Here is a 17,646-nt window from a genome sequence, read left to right on the forward strand (position 1 = left end):
ATGGAACCACTTGCAAACCACATTCGTAGTAATAAAGACATCACGGGAATCCACGTACAGTTGCAGGAGTACAAAACCGCGTTATACGCCGATGAAGTTATCCTAACACTGTCAAAGCCCCTAGTCTCCCTACCCAACCTCTTTGACCTCTTGGACAAATTCAACTCAGTTTCGGGGTTTAAAATCAACCAATCAAAATCAGAGGCGCTAAGCCTGAACCTCCCCAAAACTACCGAAAAACTAGTAGAGATTAACTTCAATTTGAATTGGCAACCCAAGATGATTAAATACCTGGGAGTTAATCTCACGAAGGAGGTCAAATCACTATATAAGGCAAATTATCCCAAACTCTTACAATCTTTGAGAAAGGAGCTAAAGGAATGGGCGACTTTCGGTATCTCCTGGATTGGAAGAATTTATAGCGTAAAGATGAACATTCTGCCCAGACTCTTATACCTTTTCCAGACACTCCCCATACCCATACTGCTGCGGCCAAGTTTATTCGAGCATTTGCCCGTTCTTGGCCGCAGCAGTAGCCTGGCGCGCGTCCGAGAGTGACGGGCGCGCGCCGAAGCAGCGGAAGAGCGCCCTCCGATTGGGGCGCTCTCCCTACCACTGCCGGGTCCGCCGGGTCCCCCGGAACCCCCTGCCGCTGTCCCGCGATCGCGGGACACCAGGGCTCCCTCGGGGAGCCCCTGGACGCGCGTGCAGGGGGGCGCACGCTCCCGAAGACGCGTGACCGCGCGTCTATGATGCGCGGCACGCCGAGGGGCGGCCACTAGCAAGCCGGGAAATCTCCCGGCTTGCGGATCTGGCCGCAGAGTGATAAAGCGTGTCGGTAGTGTAGATAGAGCGGAGATCAGTGACTTGCAGGCTCAGATCTTTAAATTTATTTGGCAGAATAGGAAAGCTAGGATACCAGCAACAACACTGATTAAACCCAAAACAGCAGGCGGACTGGCGGTACCTTGCTTGTTCTCATATTACAGAGCGGCACAATTGAGCCAAATTATCCAATGGCACATAGATCCTGAGCGCTGTAGATGGGTGAAGCTGGAGAGTGAGCTGTGTGCCTCATTGGATATTCAGAATCTGATTTGGTACCCAAAACTTAGGCTAAAGCAAATCTCGAGACCGCTATCCTCAATAACTAACTCACTCTCGATTTGGGAAGCAACTAAATTTAAATGCGCCTTAACCAAGAGATACTCCCTGATGACACCTTTATTCGGCAACCCAGATTTCGCTCCAGGGCTGGACGAGGGCACTTTATAGTCTGGAAGCAGAAGGGATACGGGAGGTTGAGGGATCTGGAGGGCATAAGCACTATTCACACATTCACGCAAATTCAGGCTGACAAAGGCATCCCCAACACAGAATTTTTTAGATACCTCCAGATCCGGGCATTTTACACCAAATACAAGAACCATCCTAAAGTGACAAATTTCAAATCGCTCTGTGCACGAGGGCACAACATCTCGGGACTTACATCTAGGTTGTACAGAGAGATAGATAATCCTGGGACCGGCCCCAACACACGTCTTGACTACATGACCCACTGGGAGAGGGACTTAGAGGAGACATTAGAGGACGAGGACTGGAGAGACATATTCGAGGCGACAGCAAAAACATAAATTTGCACGACATTGAAGGATAACTCATATAAGGTGTTAATGAGGTGGTATCTCACCCCAGTTAGATTATCAAAATTTGTCGCGGGTTACTCCTCCTTATGCCCTAGACAATGTGGAGAGCCCGGAGATCTGCTGCACATGCTGTGGTCTTGCCCTCGACTGCGCCCAATATGGGAACAGATTCAGAATTGGCTGGAGAGGATCTTGGGCCTCGAAATTCCTCTAGACCCTTGGCTATTTCTCCTGAATCGGCCACTAGAGGGCCTGTCGAGAGCGGGGAACAAATTGATCGCTCATTTTGCGACGGCAGTGAGGTGTGAGACGGCAGCATTGTGGAAGCAAAATACAACTCCATCGTTAGAAAAGATTCGGAATAGAATTTGGTTTGTTTGCCAGATGGAAAAGTTGACAAGTTTGGTCAACGACACTGGTGCAAATTTCCAAAAAGTCTGGTTCCCCTGGTTGGTACAGACTAACATCACAGGGGTGAGCAATGCCACCATTTGGCTGTAATAATGGAAGGTGAGTTCTCCTTCGACGTGTTCCGGACGGTAACAGGGGGAGTACGAGCCCCAGACACAGACCAGAGAGGTGACGTGGCAAAAATAGCCCAACACTGGGCTGCACAACATGAGCCGAGAGCTCCAAGGAGTTGCAGGAAGTTGTGAAATACGGGTCAACCCCCCCTCCCTATCCCCCCTACCCCACCTCTGCCCCCCCTTCGTGTTACCCCCCCCTTTCCCACGTGTGTCTTCCCCGATGTGTCACTACCCTTTCTCCCCTGAGTCGACGTGTTATGTGTAAAAGAATTAGCAAGTTATGTGGAAACATCAGCTAATATTGGCCAAAAAATGTCATTACACTGCTGTATGCTTGGAAAACGATGAAAATAAAAAGTTGAAAAAAAAAGGAACAAGGCATACTTGTGGGGTACACCAGCACTTATCACCCTATACTTCTCCCTGAGTGCCAATGGCAGATCGCGCAGGATGATGTTAGGCTCCGTATCGATGCAAGCGTATGTAGGTTGAGTTCTGGAAGCGGTTGTTCTTCTGTGAGCGGGTGTGTTTGTGGTTGCGGGCGAGGGTAGGTTGTCTGGGAGGAAGGTTTCCTCCTGTCTTGGTCTCCGTGTTGTCTCCTGGCGTGCTCTTGACGGGGTTGTCATGTTATCCTCCTCAACGGCATAAATGTGCACAAAATGTTCTGGTGGAGGGGGTGCGCTTGCTGATGGAAGGTGGTCGAAGGTCCCATTCATCACATCCATGCCACCCTCCTGCTCCGGCGTCGGGGATACAGGGACATGAACACCGAGCAAATTATGTATCCCTGCTATGTCAGTCTCTATCTTCTCCATTCGTTGATCCATCTTCTCCATCCGTTGATCCATCTTCTGCATCTGTTGATCCATATTTAGCATGGTCTCCAGAAGCAGACCTATCTTTGCCAGCACAATAGAGTTCCCGTGGATATCCACACTTATCCAATTCAGCATCCGGTCTAACGAGCTGGTTCATGTGCATGCCGTGCTGTGGACATCTGGGTGGATGGGTGCTACGGAGGATGAGATGGGAGTTCCATGGAGAGAAGCGGCAGCATCGCCGAAGAAGGGTGGTGGAGGTGACCTGTGAATTTCCGGGAGAGGAGAAATGGCAGCATCGTCGAAGAGGGATGGAGAAAGTGACATCTGGATTTCCGGGCGAGAAGCAGCAGAGTCGTCTAAGCGCAATGGAGAAAGTGATCCATGGATTTCAGGGGCACCAGCGGCAGCGTTGAAGAGCAGTGGCGAAGATGGCCTGTGAGTTTCCAGGAGGGCGGCGGTAGCGTCGAGGACAAGTAGTGGAGAAGATGGGCTGAAGATTTCCGGAAGAGCGGCGGCAGAATCGTCGAAGCATAAACGAGGAAGTGGCCTGCGGGTTCGATGGGTTGGCTGCCATTTGTTTTGCGTTGTGTGTACATCACCGTATTTCTTCTTGACATAATAAGGCTTACGTCTATTAAAACCCTTAGCCTTTGGGGTCAGCAGAAGGTTTTCTTTATTAGCCTTAGCCTGTCGCTTTGGCCTTAGCTTGAAACGGCTCCTGCCTTTCGCTTTTTCTGCATGACAGGCATGGCAGAGGCGAGTGGGTTCCTGCGTCTGTAGAATCGGGGTTGATCCATGGAAGCAGATGGCACAATGCAGAATCTGGACAAGGGAAATTTCAGATAAAGATCATCGAGTGGTGGGCTATTCAAAGTGTGTAACCATTTATTATGGCGACGAGGTACAGGAGTTGAAAGTGGGCGTACTCAAATGTGAGTCATTAACATATAAATACACCATCCATTTTGTGGGATCACTGCAGATTGAATACACATCGACTAAACATCGAATATACATTCTTGTGTTTGTATTTCTTTCTACTCGCAGCAATGCCTGTTAAAAAGATTTCAAAGGATCTCAGCATGAGAATAAAGGAGATGTACACGAGCGGACAACGAATTGCAGATATCAAACGCTGGTTAGCTGCTTCTGGCCTCGTTGTGCCATCAACCACCGTGTGCTATCATGCACACGGAAAAACAAAACAACGCACGAGGACACCAACGGTAACTAACGCGTAAGTATATTTATATAACTATATAATGCAGTATATCCATCATTGTTTATATTGCTGCAAATTAATAGAACAATATATTGTGTAGATCTACTGTATCTAATTTTATAGTTATTTCGGTATATTTATATAACAACAGTATATATATTGTTTATATTGCTGCATATTTATAGAACAATATATTGTTTAGATCTACTGCATCTAATTTTATAATTATTTTGGTATATTTATATAACAGTATATATATTGTTTATATTGCTGCATATTAATAGAACAATATATTGTGTAGATCTACTGTATCTAATGTTATAGTTATTTCAGTATATTTATATAACAACAGTATATATATTGTTTATATTGCAGCATATTAATAGAACTATATCTCACTGTATACTATTTTTACTGCAAATGATGTTCTGTGCTTGTGGCCTACTGCACTGTAACTTAACGGATTGTTGTTTTTCTGTACATTGTAGGGAGACAACTCTTCTGGTCGACAAAATAAGTGAGGAGAATGATGAGAAGAGTGCATTAAGGGTCAAATACACTCTGCAGGAAAATCACAATCTCACTGTATCCGAGACCAGCATAAAGAAGATGAGACGCAGAATTGGATGGAAATATGGACGTGTGAGGTTAGTACTGGACAGTACAGGAGGTAAAAGTGTTGTTTAAGAAACTGTACTGTACCTATAAAATTATTTATTCCTTGTCATTAAGAGCGTACCCCATGATAAGGGACGTTAACAAAATCAAGAGAGTGGTCCAGGCCCAGGCATGGATCGACAGTGGAGAAACTTTCCAGGATTGCATCTTCACTGACGAGTCTACTGTTTCGCTGGAGAGATTTGCCACCTTTGCATTCCACAAAAAAGGTCGCATATCTATGAAGCCACGTCCAAAACACCCAGTGAAGATGCATGTGTGGGGCGCCATCTCTAGGCGTGGACCAGGATGCATTGTCATCTTTCAAGGTAAAATATATCAAATATAATTTTGCCTTATGCACTGTACTGTACTAGTGTGCAGTTGTTTGAGCACTTTTCTTTTCTTGCTATAGGAATCATGAATAAAGCTTTCTTCCAAAACAAAATTGTGCCTGAGATTGTGGAATACATCACACATGAGTTCCCAGATGGTCACCGTTTCTAGGACAACGATCCGCAGCACACCGCGTCAACAGCGCATATCCTTGAGCGCGGTATCAACTGGGTGAAGACGCCAGCGGAGTAAGTGTGGTAACCGTGTCTCATTTTTCCCCACTGTTTTTACTGTGTACTGTATCTCTTAAACTAATTGTCCTTTTTTCCCCCTCCAATGACAGATCGCCAGACTTCAATCCGATCGACATGGTCTGGCATCAGCTGAAGGACCATATCCGAAAAGTCATGAAACCCTCCAAAAAGGATGAGTTGGCGCAAGGCATACTGAGTTTTTGGACCAATGTACTCACCGTGGAACGATGCAATAAATATTTTGACCATATTGCGACTGTGTTGCCCATTGTGATCGCGCGGAATGGGCAAGCATCAGGATGGTATTATGGTATAGTACTGTACTGTACTGTACTGTAAGTACAGTATGATACAGGTAAGTATGGCACAGATTTTTTCTTTCCTAGTAGTCAGAGTATACTGTAGTTCCAGTATAGACTAGTTTGACAGTACTAAATGCATACTGTAGTCCAATATGGAGTAGCTATACAGTACACAATGCCATAATACTGTATGCACCTAACTGCTCAATTTTTTTCTTTCCAAAACAGCAGCACCAGCCATCTGGTTACAAAGTATTTAACAGTAGTCACGGTATACAGTAGTTTAAGTATAGAGTAGTTTGACTGTACTACACAGCACACAATGCCATAATACAGTATGCACATATCTGCCCTAATTTTTTGTTTTCTTGTTTTTTCAGAAAAAAAGGATGGACTGGGAGAGAGGGGAGGTGTCGTGTACAGTCTGAACTGTTTGTACAGTAAAGTTTACAGTATCTAAACAGCAGTAATGATGTACACAAAACCTCTCCTCTCTCAATGAACTACTGTACTGTACACAGAATGAGGAAGAAGATAAAGACGGAAAAAATTATATTACTATATATACATATTATTATTATTATATATATTATTAATTACTATTATCAATGTGCATTATTCATGATTATCCACCGGCCCTCAATTTCCATCTGACAGAAGAACTTAATAAAGACTGCATTATGTATTATTAATGATTATTTTATATTTGTTTTTTTTGTTCCTGACAAAATAAATATTTATTTACATTCTTGATCATCATAATCATTGACAACAAACCCCCCCCCCACACCTACAGTACACCAAAGAAAAAGAATGAATGACAAAACATGAATCAGTTAATGTTTTTTTTAACTCTCAATTCTCACAGTGCTATGCAAATCAGATTTACATATCACATTCTAGAAGGGATTTTCCAAAGCGTTACCGTAAACAAATCCTCAAAGGGTTGGGGGGGGGGGTTGGGTGAGTCATGCGCAGTAATCAGCTAGCTCCCATCTCAAAGAGGATAACACACAGGCGCAGTGAGGTGATGCTCAGCTAGGGACGGATTAAAACCACAATGACAATCTTCAGAAAATGAATGACTCTGTAGAGGTGTCTGTCGATAAGAGTTTCAAATCCTTGAGCGAGCCTTGTGCGTGGGGGAGGGGGGCACAGGGTACAGCTGCAGGAAGGATTAGTTGTACCGCAGTTCAAAGAAATGACATAATTTCCAAAGGCACGTCATCATAATAATTTGATCCCTACACCCCCAAATACAGTACATAAAAAGCACACAAATCAACCATGTGCAGTCAAACGCACAGGGTCGCAGTCAAAAGTTACAGCACAGATTGAATATCGTAATATCAAGATGGTTTTTGCAGGCTTGTGGAGAAAATAAAAACAAAAAAATTAGATTTTTTTTTTTTTGGTCACTCATTCAAGCAAGCAGTGGTGGGTGAAGTTACAGGCGCATGTGCAGTAATCAACTAGCTCCCATCCCAAAGAGGATTACACACAGGCGCATAGAGAGGTGATGCTCTGCTAGGGACTGATTAAAAACACAATGGCAAGCGTTTTATATTTATTTTTTTTGTTCCTGATAAAATAAATATTTATTTACATTCATGCTAACCATAATCATTGACAACAACCCCCCCCCTTACCTACAGTACACCAAAAAAAAAGAATGAATGACAAAACAACATGGTTGGGTGAGTCATGTGCAGTAATCAGCTAGCTCCCATCTCAAAGAGGATTACACGCAGGCGCAGTGAGGTGACGCTCGGCTAGGGACGGATTAAAAACAATGAAAAGCTTCAGAAAATGAATGACTCTGTAGAGGTGTCTGTCGATAAGAGTTTCAAATCCTTGAGCGAGCCTTGTGTGTGTGAGTGGGGTAGGGGGGCACAAGGTACAGCTGCAGGAAGGATTAGTTGTACTGCAGTTCAAAGAAATGACATAATTTCAAAAGGCAGGTCATCATAATAATTTGATCCCTACACCCCCAAATACAGTACATAAAAAGAACACAAATCAACCATGTGCAGCCAAACGCACAGGGTCGCAGTCAAAAGTTAGAGCACAGATTGAATATCGTAATATCAAGATGGTTTTTGCAGGCTTGTAGAGAAAATAAAAATAAAAAATGAGGAGAAAAAAATATTTTTTTTTTGGTCACTCACTCATAAAGCAGTGGTGGGTGAAGTTACAGGCGCATGCGCAGTAATCATCTGCGGTCAAGCAGGAATGTGATTGAAACCAGAAAGACACACATTCAAAGGAACATTATGGGAGAGATGTACTGCACTGTAGAGAAGATAAGAAGTTGACATACACTGCAGTGCAGTAAATTATCCTGTGTGTGTGCGGGGGCGAGCGAGGGGAGAGCGCTATATATGCAAAATGTGACACTGTTACAGTACTGTACATGCCTATGCTTTTCAACAATTTTCAAATGAGACATACAGCACTGCAAATGCATGTATACAGTAAATATGCAAATTTACAATTACTGCGTGCACACACGCAGACTGTAATGACGTAGGTTGAACTGCTAAAGTATTAGACTTCCAAGACAACAGCTCGCGAAAGCCGCCCTGAGTTTTTAGACAGTATTGCAGTATTGCAGACAGCGATAATAAAATGCTAAAATAACGCAATTCACTCCGGAAAAAAAAAACGCATCTGCCCGCGATTATCAGAGCACCGCAGATCCGGTCGCATTAGGATAAAGGCGGCCGCCGCCACTGTATATATATATATTTGAACAAGGAAGCGGTTAAAAAAGGTATAGTTATTGAAGTACAGTTTACTGTTAGTACTTCTAAACTTCATAGTTGCTAGAATGAGCAGGATTGAAAATGCCACTCAATGCACATCTTGCCACATGTATGTGCACTTGGAGCAGCTGTTCCAAGGAGCATACCGCTGTGAAAAGTGTGAGAAAGGGTGGTCTCTTTAGAGTCAGAGATTGCTGATCTGAAGAGGCAACTTGCAATATTGAGGGACATTGGCAATATTGAAAGGGAATTAGAGCTCACTGAGCAGGCCCTTGCTTCGACTAGTGGTGCAGATGGTGGCGCTGTTAGTGAGGAGCAGGTAGGTTGCTTGGTCGGTGTTAGTGAGGGGCAGGTAGGTAGCTGGGTGACAGTTAGAAGGGGAAGCAGGGGCAATAGGGAGAGGCAGGTCGTTTCTGAGCTGACACATCCCAATAGATTTGACATGTTGAGTGAAGATATTGGGAATGTTGGGGCAGAAATGGCAAGGCTGGGGAGACTAATTCCTCTAGCAGCCAGGGGAATAGTTCCTCCAGCACAGTGGGGACTCAGAGAGCCTGGGATGAACTTCTCCCTTTTCTGCTGTTTGCAGTGCGGGAAGTTCCCCAGGCCTCAACGGAATTCTCTCCATTTGAATTGCTCTATGGCCGCCAACCCCGGGGTATCCTAGACCTCCTAAAGGAGTCCTGGGAGGAACAACGGTCCCCTTCTAAGAATACCCTGAAATATGTACTAGACCTTAGGAAGCGCCTAGATGTGGTCGGCCATTTTGCCAGGGAGAATCTTAGATCAGCCCAGGACAGTCAAGAGAGACATTACAATCAGAATGCTCGCATGAGAGTGTTTCACCCAGGAGACCAGGTGATGTTATTGTTATCCAGTTGTGAGAGTAAACTCCTGGCTAAATGGCAGGGCCCATTCGAAGTACTCCGCCGTACGGGTGATGTGGATTACGAGATCGGTCAACCAGGGTCCAGGAAGGGTAAACAAATTTACCACGTGAACTTGCTGAAACCCTGGAAGATGCAGCGGTCTCTATTCATCAACCCGGTGGAGGAGGAAATGGACTTGGGTCCTCAGCCTCCACGGGAGAACATCGTGAGTGACGATAAAATCCCAATGGGTAAACAGTTGTCCTGCGAACAAAAAGGGGACTTGTTAGCAATAATTACAGAGTTCCATGATATTTTTTCTGACTTACCAGGACAAACTAACTTAATTTCCCATGTGATCGAGAGAGCACCTGGGGTAAAAGTAAGTTCCCGTCCTTATAGGTTGCCTGAAAGTCGTAGGGCTCTGGTAGAGAAGGAGGTACAAGAAATGTTACACTTAGAAGCGATTGAGGAATCATGCAGTGAGTGGTGTAGTCCACTAATTATGGTCCCTAAACCCGATGGGAAGGTAAGATTTTGTGTGGACCTCCGAAAGGTCAATGCGGTATCCAAGTTTGACGCATATCCGATGCCAAGGGTGGACGAATTAATTGACGCCCTTGGTAACGCGGAATATATATCCACGCTGGACTTGACAAAAGGATACTGGCAAATACCCTTAGAGGAAAAGTCCAAATGCAAAACTGCCTTTGCCACTCCCATGGGTTTATACCAGTTTGTGACAATGCCATTTGGACTGCATGGAGCCCCAGCCACATTTCAGAGACTCATGGATAAGGTACGGAGGCCCCATAGGAATTATGCCGCAGCCTACCTAGATGACATTGTCATTTATAGTAAACACTGGCGGGCCTATCTAAATAGGCTGAAAGCGGTCCTCAAATCTCTAAGAGAGGCAGGGCTCACTGCCAACCCTAAGAAATGTGCCCTGGGTATGACAGAAACTAAATACTTAGGGTATGCAGTGGGAGGTGGAAAAGTAAGGCAACTAGCCGACAAGGTACTTGCCCTGAAAGAAGTTCCGACCCCTCAAACAAAAACGCAGGTACGCTCTCTGCTGGGTTTAGCAGGGAACTACCGGCGGTTCATCCCCAACTATTCGGAAGTGGCAGCTCCTTTAACGGACCTCACAAAAAAGTGTGCCCCTACACAAGTGGTATGGTCAAGGGATTGTCAGAGAGCCTTTGAGGACATAAAAAGGTGTCTATCAAAGGGTCCCATCCTTAGAAGCCCGGACTTCAACAGCCCGTTTATAGTGCAAACAGATGCATCAGAGATAGGGCTAGGGGCAATGTTGTCACAACAGTTTGAGGGAGTTGAACACCCTATCCTTTTCCTGAGTAGGAAATTGTTCCAGAGGAAAAAAAACTACTCAGTGATTGAGAAAGAGTGCCTCGCAGTAAAGTGGGCAATTGAGGCTTTGAGGCATTACCTGGCAGGAGTCCATTTTACTTTGGTGACGGATCATGCTCCACTGAAGTGGTTAAATAGTATGAAGGATTCCGGGGGGCGCATGCGTGACGGCAAGGAGCATGGTCGCATAGGGTAAGAGCTCCGTGCCTCGCTTGATGAAAACGATAGCAGAAACCTAACAAAAAACACCCATCCAACTGAAAATTACAATAAATAAGCCCCACATAGTCCCGCGATGTCCAGAAAACCCCCCAAAGTAGCCAAAAAGAAAGGACTACCGGAATACTTTTCCTGAGTAGGAAATTGTTCCCGAGGAAAAAAAACTACTCAGTGATTGAGAAAGAGTGCCTCGCAGTAAAGTGGGCAATTGAGGCTTTGAGGCATTACTTGGCAGGAATCCATTTTACTTTGGTGACGGATCATGCTCCACTGAAGTGGTTAAATAGTATGAAGGATTCTGGGGGGCGCATGCGTGACGGCAAGGAGCATGGTCGCATAGGTTAAGAGCTCCGTGCCTCGCTTGATGAAAACGATAGCAGAAACCTAACAAAAAACACCCATCCAACTGAAAATTACAATAAATAAGCCCCACATAGTCCCGCGATGTCCAGAAAACCCCCCAAAGTAGCCAAAAAGAAAGGACTACCGGAATACTTCGGCCATGCAGGGACGAGTGGAGCAGGGGGAGAAATGGCGCCGCATTCAAATGCCGGATCAGAGACAGAGTCGGACGGTGAAGGAGAGGAGCGGGATAACCCGGCACTGTGACCAGTGAGACAGTGTGATTTAGATAAACTATATGATAACCTAAAAGCACTACTGCAGGCAGAACTCAAAGACCTAAAGAAAGAGGTGTCCGGTCTGGGTGAGAGGACAACCACCCTAGAGAACAAACAGGATCGGAAATACATGGGTCTACAGGACCAAATAAATGAACTGAGGGAACGCCAAGAGGACTCGGAGAACAGGGACAGGCGCAACAACCTCCGGATCAGAGGGGTCCCTGAATCTGTCCTGGACAGCGAGGAATTTATTTTAAAATGGCTGGAGACCCTGCTCCCTGACACCCCAGAAGAATATCTGGCGCTTGATAGGTGCCACAGAGCCCTGAGATCCAAACCGCTACTGCACGAACAGCCCAGGGACATCGTGCTCAGATTACATTACTACCGCACAAAAGAAGCGGTCTTACACAAAACAAGACCCCTACCGGTGGTGGAACACGAGGGCGTGAGAATGTCCATCTTCCAGGACCTGTCCCCGGAGACGTTGGCCCGCCGGAGAGCCCTACTACCATTTACAAAAACTTTAAGAGAAAGGGGGGTAAGGTACAGGTGGACCTTTCCCTTCGGCCTGCAGGTAGTAAGAGGCGGCAAAGCATTCACCCTCCGAGGGCCAGAAGGGGGGCCAGCCTTCCTCCACAAGCTGGGCATTGGAGAAGCCCCTACAGCCGAGGACCCAACTACCTCCCTCCCAGAACCCGTGTGGGAGCAACGTGCAAGAACTCCCAGGGCGCAGAGGGAAGCAGCCCAGTCTTAAAGCCCCCGCAAAACAAACTGAAATAAAGTTGTACCATTCGTTGATGGACTTTCGTTAAGTTAATAGAAAACATACTCCCGGCCCCGTTGAATCGGGACTACAAGTAGGATTCCACCCCCTGTAAAGAGCGTTCTGAGCCCCTACGCCTCAGATGGCCCACGATCGCTCACCACGCACTAAAGAAGAATTCACTGCGATAAAATTTGCGGCCTGCCTTTTCTGTGATGGCGCCCCCCCGCACAGGATGGCGAGGACACCCTCGATGGCGGGAATCCACGGTGAGCCACAGGAGCAGGAAGAGAGCGGAGAGCGGGAAGCAGGAGCAGGCGCACGCACCTCCACACTGGTGAGAGACGAGATCCAAGATGGCCGCCGCCCGTATGTGCGTCACGGAGGGGAACCGGAAGGAGCGACGCCATCTTGGAGGTGGCGCGGAACCTGCCCCCATTGTCGCGGGCGGACGACTTCACAGGCAGGGTCAGCGATGGACGAAGGCCCCGCGAGGTGGACAGAAGACACCGGGCCGCCCCGCGCAGGCATAGAAAAGACACCCTACCGGACAGACGAAGGTTTTTTTTTTAATTTTGAACGCTGAAACATCAGTATAGGGAAAAGTTATATAGCGCCGCAGCAGCAGAGGCAATTAGAAGGTGAATGAGAGGGGAAAGACGGGAAGCAGCTTAGCACATGGGCAAGAATAGGTATACGAGGGGATAGTAAGCAAGTAATGAAAGGAATAGAGTAGGAGTACAATAGGCAAGAGTAAGGAAGTAGGTCAGGAAGAATGGGAATCAGGGAGAAAGCAAGTAGTAAGGAAGGTGAAGGATAGAAGCAAGAGTTAGAGTAAATAAGGAACTTAGAGGTGAGGAAGAATGGAAGTAGCTATAAAAGCAAAGCGTAAGGAAAAGGGGATGTGCATGTGCTTTGTTTTGGCAATGAATTTTGTGGACAAGACCAGGATGTTGCAGGCGACGGACACTTCGTATTGATGAGGTCAGTAGTACTTTATTTATTTTAATATGCTAGTTAATGTTTTTAATAATGGGCAATTAATCTATTATCCATATCTGGATAATAGTTATTTTGCACATTATTGTACTGTAGGTGTTGGGGGGGGGGGGGTGTATGTATTGAATGTATAGGCCAGGTTTATTTTTTTACATTCAGGGTTTGTTCCGTGGTTCTACCTCTGGAGACCACCTCGGGTATCCCACGGGTATCAGGCTGGTGGCTCCACGGGTGACACATGCAGGGATGAAGCTGTGTGGTCCCACTTCTGTGGGGGCACCGCCGACCCGTAGTCTGCGGGGATGAAGCTGTGTGGTCCCACTTCTGTGGGGGCACCGCCGACCCGTATGTGCGGGGATGATGATGTGTGGTCCCACTTCTGTGGGGGCACCGCGGACCCGTAGTGAGCACCCATGAGTTCCCCAGACCCCCGTGGGAACCACCCGAGGCCCCGCAGACACCTGTGGGTCTGACCCGGGGCTCCCAGACATCCTTGGGCCTACCGTGGGGACCCAATTGTGGCCCACGGTTACCCAAGGAGTCCACCTGGGGGCCATGGTGCTGGCGGGACCCACCAGCAGGAATCCAGAACCTGTTTAAAAAGGGCTGCTGGTACCCTGTAGGTCTGTCCAGGTGCCCCGCCAGCCCACCGGGGCTCGCGTGGGGATGCGTTATGAACCCTGTATGTAAAATAATAATCAGGTATTTATGGGGGGCACAGGGGGTGGGTAATGTATTTAATAAATAGAATGATGTTTATTGTGGGTCACTGTGTTGTTTTTATTGTGGGTACTGGGGGTGGGAGGGGGGTTGTTTCCCCAACGGTATGTGGGTAGGCCTCCCTTGTGGGTACTGGGTGAGGGTGGTTAGGCCTCACGGGGGGGGGGGGGTTAGTGTGGGATGGTATGTAGGCATCCCGAGTGGTGGGTGAGGGTGGGTTAACCCCTTAATGACTGCAGCGGTTAATAACAGCTATGGTGATTAAGGGGTTAGGGGACATTACTTTGGATGTTTTGCAGAAGCGGAGGGGCCACGGTCATATTGATGACCATTGGTTGTAACAAAAAGTCAACAAATTGGGAGAGTGGGTGGCAAAGGGAACCTCTCGCAGCAATAATTGGTCTGCCTGGTGGATTAATAATGGACTTGTGCACTTTAGGTAGCACATATATCATAGGAGTCAAGGGGTGGTCCTGGGTTAAAAAAGAGCCAGTCTCCTCAGAGATCCACAAGTTGTTAACACCAAGCCTGATGATGGAGTCTATTTCTGTCTTATAGCCTGGGGTGGGATCCTTCTGTAGTTTTTTGTAGTAATTGGTGTCCATGACCTTAAAACCATGTCACCGTTTGGTCTTAACGAGGACTTCAGACTTGGATGCTTTATTTAATAATGTTATCATTGCTTTATTTAATAATGGCTGTATTTTATAATGTCATTATTGCTACATGCTATTTCCAGTGTTCCCCCCCCCCCCTCCTCCCCCCACTGTTATGATCATGATGCTGGATGATTAGCCCTCCTCCTTTCTGCCTTTTTGCTCATTTCAGTTTCCCTGACTTGTGGCATTTTCTTTTTGCACTGTCCTCATTATGGACCTGCACGGTTTTCACCCAGATGCTTCTCTGACATGTTACTTATCTCTAACCATGTCTTCATATCCCTGCTTCCTACCACCCTCCTTCCCCTTTTCCCCCTTCCCCCTGTTGCCATCCCCCCCTTCCCCCCCCCCACACACACCTCCCCTTTCCCCTTCTCCCTGCTGTCCCTTTGCCCAGCTAGTATGTATGCACTTTAGTGGTGTTTATGGCATCTTTAGTGTATACATGTGATTCTGCCTGCAGCCTCTACTTCCATGTGCTCTGTAGCTGCTGTCACGGAGCACTCTGGCCTGCCCCCCTCCCTTCACTGCTCATTCCTCCCTCCTTCCTGTTGCCTGTCATTGCGAGGCAACCCAGAACTTGAGCACCACACATGAGCAGTAGAGCCCGTTCCTGTGGCTGAAGGGGGTCTCCCATAGTTTCCCTAGTTACCCATGATGCTCCTTACTGCAGTGAGCACATGAGACAGACGTCAGGTAATGACATCATCTGTTCCTCACTGGAGGAGGTTGCAGTTACACAGGTGTGTGCAATTTTGTTTTTAATTAAGGTAGTTAGTTATGGGTATATATTGGTGGTTATGGTCTATCTGTGGTAAGCACTCCCTTGATAAAGGTCCTGTTTTTAGGACCGAAACGTTGGTGTTTTGTGCCTGCTTTACTAATACAATTCTTTTTGCTAATAAGTGTGCTGTCTTTTCCTTGCTGTGCCTACTTTGGATTCCCTCGATTCTCTGGTCTGCCTGGTAATAAGGAGCCTTTGATTATATATATATATATATAAAAATGTTAAAAATGGTTTTTGAAGCAAAAAGTGGCACTGTGTGCTCATTTGCATGTCATTTCCCAGAATCCCTTGCTGCAGTGGAAGTGCTGTGTGCTGGGTGATAATGGGGAAAGGCGGGGTTGCAGACCTGCCTAAGACATGCAGATGAGCATACAGTTGTATTTACATTTGTATATATATATATATATATATATATATATATATATATATATATATATATATATATATATATATATATATATATATATATATATATATATATATATATATATATGTGTGTATGTATATGTATGTATGTATATACAGTGTTCGACAATCCTATACATTTACACGCCCGGGGCGGGTGGATTTAACCCCCAGGCGAGTAAACATTGGCCCAAGCAGCACACGTGTTTTATTTTTAAATTTCCCCCGTTCGCGCTGAAATTTTCCCTTGCTCGAGCTGAGAAAAAAAAAACTCCCCCTGACTGCTGATTGGTGCGCGCTCCCAGGCTTTGTGGGCGCGCGGCCAGGCTCTATATGAGCCCGCCCCCAACGAGCGGCCATTCTTTCCGGCCGGAGCACTTGGAGAGTAAGTAAGTACTCTCCAATCCTCTGTCTTGCGGCCCCGCTGCTGCTTCCCTGCAAGCCCCCTTACTCCCCGCGTGATGCAGGTGTTCCCCCTTCTCTCCCTGTTCCCTCTTCTCTCTCTGTTCCCCCTTCTCTCCCTTCTCTCCCTGTTCCCGCTTAACTTGGCGATCTCGGGGTGTCCCCCCCTTCTCAGGCTGTCCCGGCGTCCCGCGCGGGGCAGGAGATCGCAGTGGGGGTGTCCCTCCCTTCTCGGGCTGTCCCGGCGTCCCGCGCGGGGCAGGAGATCGCAGTGGGGGTGTCCCCCCCTTCTCAGGCTGTCCCGGCGTCTGCGCAGGGCAGGAGATCGCAGTGGGGGTGTCCCCCCCTTCTCGGGCTGTCCCGGCGTCCGCGCAGGGCAGGAGATCGCAGTGGGGGTGTCCCCCCCTTCTCGGGCTGTCCCGGCGTCCCGCGCGGGGCAGGAGATCGCAGTGGGGGTGTCCCACCCTTCTCGGGCTGTCCCGGTGCCCCGCGCGGGGCTAGATATGGTCACAGGGGGCGGTGGCGAGCGGGGCAGTGGTGGTGCTCGGTCCCGCTGCCTTTCCTCTTCCCCCTGTCGTGTGTGTGTGTGTGTATGCATGTGTGTATATGCATTGGTGTGTGTGTGTGTGTGTGTGTATGCATTGGTGTGTGTATGCATTGGTGTGTGTGTGTATGCATGTGTGTATATGCATTGGTGTGTGTGTATATGCATTGGTGTGTGTGTATATGCATTGGTGTGTGTGTATATGCATTGGTGTGTGTGTATATGCATTGGTGTGTGTGTGTGTGTGTGTCTGTGAGTAAGTGAGCGTGTGTGTGTGTCTGTGTGTAAGTGAGCGTGTGTGTGTGTCTGTGTGTAAGTGAGCGTGTGTGTGTGTAAGTGAGCGTGTGTGTGTGTGTGTGTGTGTGTGGGAGTGTGTGAGAGTGTGTGTGAGAGTGTGTGTGAGAGTGTGTGTGAGAGTGTGTGAGAGTGTGTGAGAGTGTGTGAGAGTGTGTGAGAGAGTGAGAGTGTGTGTGAGAGTGAGAGTGTGTGTGAGAGTGAGAGTGTGTGTGAGAGTGAGAGTGTGTGTGAGAGTGAGAGTGTGAGAGTGAGAGTGAGAGTGTGAGAGTGAGAGTGTGTGTGAGAGTGTGTGTGAGAGTGTGTGTGAGAGTGTGTGTGAGAGTGTGTGTGAGAGTGTGTGAGAGTGAGAGTGTGTGTGAGAGTGAGAGTGTGTGTGAGAGTGAGAGTGTGTGTGTGAGTGAGAGTGTGTGTGAGAGTGAGAGTGTGAGTGTGTGTGAGAGTGAGAGTGTGTG

The sequence above is a fragment of the Ascaphus truei genome, chromosome 21 (assembly GCF_040206685.1).
Source record: "Ascaphus truei isolate aAscTru1 chromosome 21, aAscTru1.hap1, whole genome shotgun sequence".
In the NCBI taxonomy this organism is placed as follows: Eukaryota; Metazoa; Chordata; class Amphibia; order Anura; family Ascaphidae; genus Ascaphus; species Ascaphus truei.